The sequence below is a fragment of the Podarcis muralis genome, chromosome W, assembly GCF_964188315.1.
Source record: "Podarcis muralis chromosome W, rPodMur119.hap1.1, whole genome shotgun sequence".
In the NCBI taxonomy this organism is placed as follows: domain Eukaryota; kingdom Metazoa; phylum Chordata; class Lepidosauria; order Squamata; family Lacertidae; genus Podarcis; species Podarcis muralis.
In genome coordinates, this window is record NC_135674.1 from 10,797,068 (window position 1) to 10,805,398 (window position 8,331).

At 47.8% G+C, this 8,331-nt stretch overlaps 1 pseudogene; it reads left to right on the forward strand.

The window, feature by feature from the left end:
• Positions 1–329: 329 nt before the first annotated feature.
• On the forward strand, positions 330–2,658 carry LOC144326406 (uncharacterized; annotated as a pseudogene).
• The last annotated feature ends 5,673 nt before the right edge of the window (positions 2,659–8,331 follow it).

An 8,331-nucleotide genomic window follows, 5' to 3' on the forward strand; every position in this document is an offset into this window, starting at 1 on the left:
ACACTGACATATGTGGACCCATGAATGTTCCCTCACTGGGAAAGAATAGATATATTTTAATATTTCTGGATGACTTTTCAAGATTTTGTGTTGTATATTTCCTCAAAGAGAAGAGTGAAACAGTGGAGAAGCTCCAGGAATACATTGCCATGGTCAAGAATAAATTCCAGAGAGCTCCAGCTGTGTTAATGAGCGACAATGGAGGTGAGTACTGCTCAAATGAAATGCAGGCTCTCCTGGCCAAGGAAGGAATTGCACACGTAACCACAGTTCCTTACACACCACAGCAGAATGCCATAGCTGAGAGAAAGTTTAGGTCCATTATGGACATGACAAGGTGCATGCTAAAGGATGCATGTTTGCCACAGAAGCTGTGGGCCGAAGGAGTGTACACGTCGGTCTATTTGCAGAATAGACTGCCAACCAAAGGGGCAGAGCGCACACCATTTGAACTTTGGCATGGGAAAGCTCCCAATCTGTCGCACATACGTGTGTTTGGAAGTCCGTGTTACTTCCACGTGCCCAAGGAATGCAGACACAAGCTTGACTCCAGGGCAAAAGCAGGTATCCTTGTGGGATACGCCTCTGGAGGCAAAGGATACAGAATTATGGACTTACAAACTGGTAAGACAGATGCACGCCATGCGGTTTATGTTGATGAATATGGAAAAGTAGAAACTAAGAACACTGTTGTGGACTCTTCCGATGAGTCAGAAAGGACTCAAGAGTTTGTATATTTCCCTTTTGAGACCCCACAAGGTAATAATCTGCCTTTGAGTGTTACAGCGCCCCCTACAGGCGATGCACCAGAAGACGCAGAGGACCAGAACCCTGGCGGCACCAGAGACGAACAGGAGGACTCAGATGGGGACATGCCTGCATTAGAGGAGGATGAGGAAGCTGATGCGGTCACAGAACCAGAGGTCACGCGCTCGTCCAGAACCAACAAAGGTATCCCACCATTACGGTTGTCCTACTTTGCAGGGTCGGCGTTTCCATAGGAACCTTCCACTTGGGAAGAGATACAGGAGATGCCAGCTGCAGAAGCCAGTCTCTGGAGGAAGGCCGCGCAGGAGGAGATGGATGCACTGCATCAGAACAAGACCTGGACACTCACTGAGCTGCCTCCCGGTAAGGGGTCAGAAGAAGTGCAGCGCTACAAAGCTAGACTTGTAGCACAGGGATTTTCACAACATTTTGGTGAAGACTATGATGAAGTTTTTGCACCAACGGTGAGGTACAGTAGCGTAAGAATGCTTTTGAGCATTGCAGCCTCCAAGAAAATGAGTGTGAAATACATAGACATTGCTACCGCTTTTCTACTTGGGCAGATTTCTGAGGAAATTTATATGAAACAGTCTAAAGGTTTTGTGAAACCACATGAGGCACATTTTGTGTGCAAACTCCAGAAAGGACTTTATGGACTTAAACAGGCTGCTAGAGCCTGGAACCAGAAGTTACATAAAATACTGATGCAACTTGGGTACAAGCAAGGCGATGCTGGCAAGTGCTTGTACAGTAAGTCAAATAATGGACAATTCTCATATATCTTAGCTTTTGTCGATGACCTGATTATTGCCACAGCAAGTGAGAAAGACTATACACAGATAGTAAAGCACCTTAGCAAAGAGGTGGAGGTCAAGGAGCTAGGAGATGTCCAGTACTACCTCGGGATCCAGGTGGAAAGAGAAGAGGACGGCTCATTTCTTCTCAGCCAAAGACAGAAGATCCACGAGCTGATTGAGCACATGCAGATGCAAGACGCACATCCAGTTGCTACACTGATGGCCACTGACTTCCTGAAGAATCAGCAGGATTCGAAGCAGTTGCCAGACAACAATGACAACAGGTCGGCGATTGGTAAACTTTTGTATTTAGTTACCACATGTAGACCTGACTTAGCTAATGCTGTGGGGATTCTTAGCAGAAAAGTGAATTCTCCCACTGAGCATGATTGGGCAGGTGTAAAGAGGGTGGTGCGATATTTGAAGGGTACCATGAATTGTAAATTAAGGTTACCAGCCATCAGAGACCCTAAGTTGGTTGGGTATACTGATGCGGATTGGGCTGGGGATAACGCTGATTATAAATCAACAAGTGGTCATGTTTTTATGTTTGGGGATGGACCTGTCGCATGGGGCAGTTATAAACAGAGCTGTGTAGCATTATCTTCCACAGAATCAGAATACGTTGCAGCAACAGAAGCCTGCAGAGAGATCGCCGGGCTTGATCAACTCATAAAGGACTTTGGGTTGGTGAGAAAAGGGCCTGTCAGCTTGCTAGAGGACAATCAAAGTTGCCTTAAGCTGACGCAGAGTGAGAAGTTCCTAGCCAGAACAAAACACATTGGAGTTAGATACCACTACATACGCCAGATGATCCAGGATGGACTTGTGGAACTATCCTACTGCAGCACCCAAGAGATGACTGCTGACATCCTGATGAAACCCTTACCAAGAGAGAGTTTCCAGAATCTACGTGTCAAGCTGGGACGCTGGGTGGTTGAATAAAGTTGTTTATGTTTTGTGTATATTGTATTGCCTGAGAAGGGGTATGTGGGATGTAAACACAGGAGCAGTCAATGACAACATTCCTAGAGTGTACATGTTAGAACATGGGGAGGGATGTCTGTCCAGCAAGCAGGTAAACTTCCTGGGGACGGACTTTCTCCGCATGTGACCAGAGGTGGGTGTGGCCTCACCTGTGCAGGTAAATGATAAAAGCACAGGGCAGGCAGCCATCTCTCTCTCTGCCATTTTTCTTTCGAAGAAGAAGCATCTAAAGATGCTCTCTTGGCTCTCAGCCAAGAGAGGAGGAAAGGACTATCTTGCTATAAGAGAGATTCTGAATGTATGTAACCTTTTTAAGCCTGTCTGCCTTCTGGGATCATATTGTGAACAGAACGTGAGTAAACTCTTTTATGCTTTTATAAAGACTGTGTCGTGACTTGTATTTTAAGAGGGAACAAAAGGGGAAATTACCAGAGTAATTATTATAGAGGTTCTAGCGAACCTGTGCACACGTTACCGTTGTGTACTTAAAGGGGGAATGTTTATAAACTCTACTGATATTTTGGAAACTTGTTAGCACAAGTTGGATTAGGATATAATCTCACAATATATCCTCTCCTGCACCCCTGAACATTCCTACACAAATGCCATGGCATCTCAATGGGGCTCCCTTGCCAATTGATGGTAAAGCAAGCCATTGGACAGGCCATCATGCATGAGGACGGTTTTTTGAATGGATTTGAATCACACTTGGACTTTTTCCTAATTCAAGATAGTGCCTCACGGAAGCAGGGAACTTTGCAGAGTCCTTTGAAGACTGTGGGAAAGATTGCGCAAGAGAGAGGCTTGGCACCAGAAGAAATTCAGAACTTGCTGAACATCGCACTCAGTGCCAAGCTTGGTAAAGAAAACATGTTTTGGCTTCTTCTCTTTCCCCTTGGCAGCAAAGTATGTCAACTGAGCTGCATTGCCCTGCCTTCTCCCTTAACAAGAACCGGGGCTGCTTCGAGCTTGTGAGAAATTATCAAGAGTGAAGATGTTCAGAATGTTAAGCAGTGTCTTTCAAGGTCTTGCAGGCACAGTGATAAGCACTAGGCTACTGAAGACTCTGATTCCCATCTCCGTAATCACAGAGGGTTCTCTTCTTTCAGCTGTGTCTTGGCTCTGTGCTCGCAAGTGTTCTAGTGACTTTCAGGTAACTTGGAAAGCATGGTAATGATGTCTTGGTTCTGAAGAATGATATTTCCCCCAGTCTGACTTAGTTATCCTGGTGATGATTCGGCTAGATGTTGTACACGCTGACCATATTCCAGAAGGGGTTTGTTGTCTTGGCCTTGCTTTGGCTTACTGAGATCTGTCTTCTCCCTATAGGTGCTCATTCTAAAATGGATAATTGTAACGTTTGACTTCATTGATCAGAAGGAATATATGAATGTTCTCTATGGTTTCTTCTTCCGCTTCTTACAATACGAGAAATTGGTAAGATAAAAAGGAATGTTGAAGGAACTCGCTTTTATTCTGACATTGACCCAAATCAAACAATAAAGAGTACTTTCCGAACACACAACAGGACACCAGGTGAAAAGTGGGGCCTTAAAAATACCTCTCCCATTTCCTTCCTTTTCCTGTCTTGTTCCTTCCCAATGGGCACCGGTCGCAGCGCCCCCCGGGGGCATGGCATGTTCAGGCAGGCAGGCAGGCAGGCAGATATCCGATGTCGATCCCGCCCGTTCCTCCCTCCACCCCCCTCAAAGACAGCCGCGCAGGAAGCTATCCGGTGGAGGGAGGGGGGGGAACCCTGTTCTGCATAGCTATCAATTCGGGTGTGATAGTCTTATGTTTGCATACTTATGGGAAAATAAAACTAATTTATTTTAGAGCTTGTATTTGTGTGTATTCATGGTATCATTTGTGGACCCAGTAGATGGCAGTGTGGTGTGGAGAGTGTTTTTGGCAGCTCGTGAAAGGATAGAGGGTGGAATGTTGACCGTTCAAAGGCACTATAAGCAATATATATATATCTCCACATTTTCCTACCTACGTTTTCCCATAAAAGTATACACTCGAATACATTTGAATCAAATACATTTGGAACAAGTGATTGTTACATTTAAGGAACATTCTCTAGGCGATGAGATTGGGGGGAAATACAAAAACCCATTCGGATACATTTGGATACATTTAGAAGAGTACAGCATTTTGAGGAAAAATTCATTTGAGTCGAAAAATACATTCAGATCCATTCTTAAAGTCAATGAGAAAGATACAGCAAAAACGATACAATTCGATACAGCGAAAAAGGATCCATTCCCCAAGGCAAATACGATCTATTTGATATTGGTAGGGCCCTTCTCCTTCATTCCCCTCTCTGACCCTGACTCTCTTACGACACAGGGACCATCCCAGAGTGTGGGCACAACTTCTGCCGGTCCGGCCTGATCCAGTGCAGCGGGGCAAAAAGGAGTCTGGCTTCCTGTCCTCAAGGCCGAGTTGGAGTCCAGAGAAGGAGCCTCATCCGCAATCGGCAATTGGCTACCTTTGTCGAAGTAGCCAAGACTCTCAGTCTTCAAGAGGGAAAGGAGGAGTCTGTGAGAAGCACCAGGAGCCCCTGAAACTCTTTTGCAAGGAGGATGAAGCCCCCATCTGTGTGGTTTGGGGCAGATCCAAGAAGCACCAACATCACGAGGTGATTCCTCTGGAAGAGGCTGTCGAGGAATACAAGGTATCTTGAGGGGTTCTGCCTGAGGACTTGTGAGCTGAGAGGGTGGAAGCAGATCAATTCAAACCCTAATTCTCTTGCTGATGTTTTGATGGCTGACCATCTTCCTCACTCTGACCTCCTCAGAACCGGAGAGGCTGAAGACTGTGGAGAAGTTGAGACAACTGCGCCAATTCCTGGAAGAAGAAGAAGAAAAGCGTCTGCTGAATCATGTGGAAGAGGTGGAGAAGGAGATTGCAGGGAGAAGGGATGAGCAGCTGGCCAGACTCTGCAGGAAACTCTCCTCTCTTGAGAGGATCATCCAGGTGATGGAGGAAAAGGGTCAGCAGCCAGCGAGTGAACTGCTGCAGGTAAGACGGCTCCAGGAAAAGGCTGCCTCCCATCCTTTCTGTGCCCCTTTCATGTACGCAAGGAGTGTAGGGGCTCAGTTGACGGAGCCTCGAGTCAGCTTTGTAATGGACAGGAACACCCCAGAGACCTGGGATGCTGAACTCACCTGAAGGCCGACTAGAGATTCTTCAGTCTTCTTGAGGGAAGGGGAGGGGATTTTCTGCTCCTTGCTGATGATTTGCCTCCGAATGCCTTCCCGCTGGGCAAGGCTGCCTTCCTGCCCTGCCCTGGGCTTCGCCAAGGATGCAGTCAGGCCTGCTTCTGACATGAGCCAGTCTCTTGACCAAGCTTCTCTTCCCATTCAGTGGCGCTCCAGGGGCAGTAAAAACCCAGAGCCAACCCAGGGAGAAGGAGAAGGAAGAGAGAGAAAGAAAGAGGAAGGAGTAAAAAGAGGAGAGCACCAGGAGGGCAAGGACACGGGGCCGAGCCCAGGCCCGACCCGAGCCTACTCCACGGCAGATAGCACTCCAAGAGATCAGGCTGGGGCCCAGAGGAAGGCCACACGACAGAGGAGACCCAGAAGAGAAGGTATTACTTCTTATTTTTAAAAAAAATAATTTTAAAAAATATTTTTTTTTCTCTTTTGAAAAAAAAAAAGTTTAAAAAGCAAGCTTTCCTTTGCATCTCACAGAACTTTAAATGTAATTCGTGGTTTTTTCACTTTAAATGTAATTCGTGGTTTTTTTCACCTGTCCGCCAAACTTGGGTCGTTTTGCCTTCCTTTAAATGGGAAATCAGTAGTCGAGCCATACTTTTTGGTAAAACGTTCGTCTGGATCCCGGAAGTCCTACCTGAGAAGAACAATGGGAGTTTCCGCTAGTGCCAGCCGCTTCTCCTTCTGCAAGCAGCGCCACCCGAATTCCCACCTGGGATGAGCCGCTAAACTGAGCCGGCGGAGAAAGACTGGGGCGGGCGGCAAGTGGGAGGGGGAAGTCGTGCGCTTCTGTCCCGTCAGAAAAGTGCTGCTCCTCCCAGGAGGCAGTCTGCTTGCAGAGAAGGGGGCTGGGCTGCCTCAAAGCCCATCAAGGCCAGAGGCTGCTAGCATGACTCATCCCGGCTTTCTCTTCTGAGGGGAAAGGGTGCGCGGTCTTAAATGCTGGCCTTGGCAACTTGGCTGAGCTACCTTCGGCCAGTCCTTGGGCCAGCTTAGCCTCCCTCACAGAGGGTTGTTCTGCAGATACACTCAGGAAAACACCCGAGGCATGAAGAAGAAGAATGAGGAGAATGGGGTCTGGAAAGGGGGGTGGGGAGCGCTCCCACCCCAGCCGCTCCAGGATGGGAAGTGCGTCCCAGGGGAAGTGGGATTCAGGTGGAGGAGGACGTCGGATTGGGTGGGGGTTGCCAGGAGCAGCACAATGTCCCTCCAACCCCCGGATTCCACTCTCCAGGCAGGCACCCAACGTGGCCAACTGGCAAGGGCTCTTTCTTACTCCTGCCTTGGCGTGCAGATCCCGGGTTCAGCCCCAGATCTCTGGAGCAGAAAGGCTCTTGGGCGCTGGGTGTGAATATGAAAGGCAGCATCTGTCAGAATAGGTCATACTGAGCCAGTACAGATGAACGTGACTATTGGTTTGCTTCCTCAGCATCCCAGAACTGTGAAGGTTGCCTCAAATGTTGAGCAACACAGCTAAGGAAGAAGGAGTGGAGTGTCTCCGGGGGGAGCATAGCTCCCATTCCCTTCCAAACACACAGACAGGACAGTGTGGTGGCACCCAGGGAATAGTTGCAGCAGCCGGATGGCTGGCTGAAACACACACCATTGCACTCTTTTTGAATGGGATTCAATCTGAATCAGCCAGTTAGTGAACTTGGTGCTCCTGTGCAACAAACCCACTACAAAATTGCTCTTTCCCTCACACTTCCAGGTCCCTCCAGCTGGGCTTTTTGAGTGTGATGGGTTTTTCTCACTCCAGAGCAGTTTGTGTTTAAGAAGAAGGTCACCAGGAAATCAAGGGAGACTAAAAAAATGGCATTTGTTAATATAATAAGGTTTTAATAACTCTAATAAGGACTAACTCTGTGGAAATGACTGGAAAAAGAAAAAAAGGAAAATCAAGGCTTTTGACTCTTGGTTTCCTGGAAGAAGATCAAAAGACTCCCCTGGACTAGAAGAGACATCTCATTAACAACTGGAGAAATGCCAAAGAACTTTGGATATCTGCTTGGGAAGTTTCTGATGCAGTATTAATTTAACAAGGAGCCAGGAGTGAAACCGAAAGTAGACTGTCCAGCTAGCTGAATCCAATTATATTGCTATGGGGTGGGGGGAAATCTCTAACATTTTACTTTTTGATACTTGTATTTCCAGGGTGAATTGAATGGGGGGGGGGTGGTGGAGGAGAGGCAATAAGAAGAGCTAACTTGTCCGTGGCTGGGGGCACAATCTGGACGGTTCTGCTCGGGCGCAAGATCACCTAACTACTGCTCTGCGCCTCTGGACCAGGGGTGGATGGTGCTCATTGGGACTGGGAGGGTGGAAGGCAAGGAGGCCAACAGTAGGTGGCACCAAAGCCAAGGAGTGGCAGAGCAAATGCGTTCTGTATCTGAGATGGAGTGGGAAGGGGCTGGCGGCCACCGCAGCCATCCCTTGTCTGCCCTCATGGACCGGCCAGAATCCACTGGGCAAATGCTCATCTTGCCAGAGTCTGGGTCTTCTGCTGTTGCTCTCTCAGAAACCATGCCCAGGTGGGATGTTTCGTTTTTCGTAGCTGC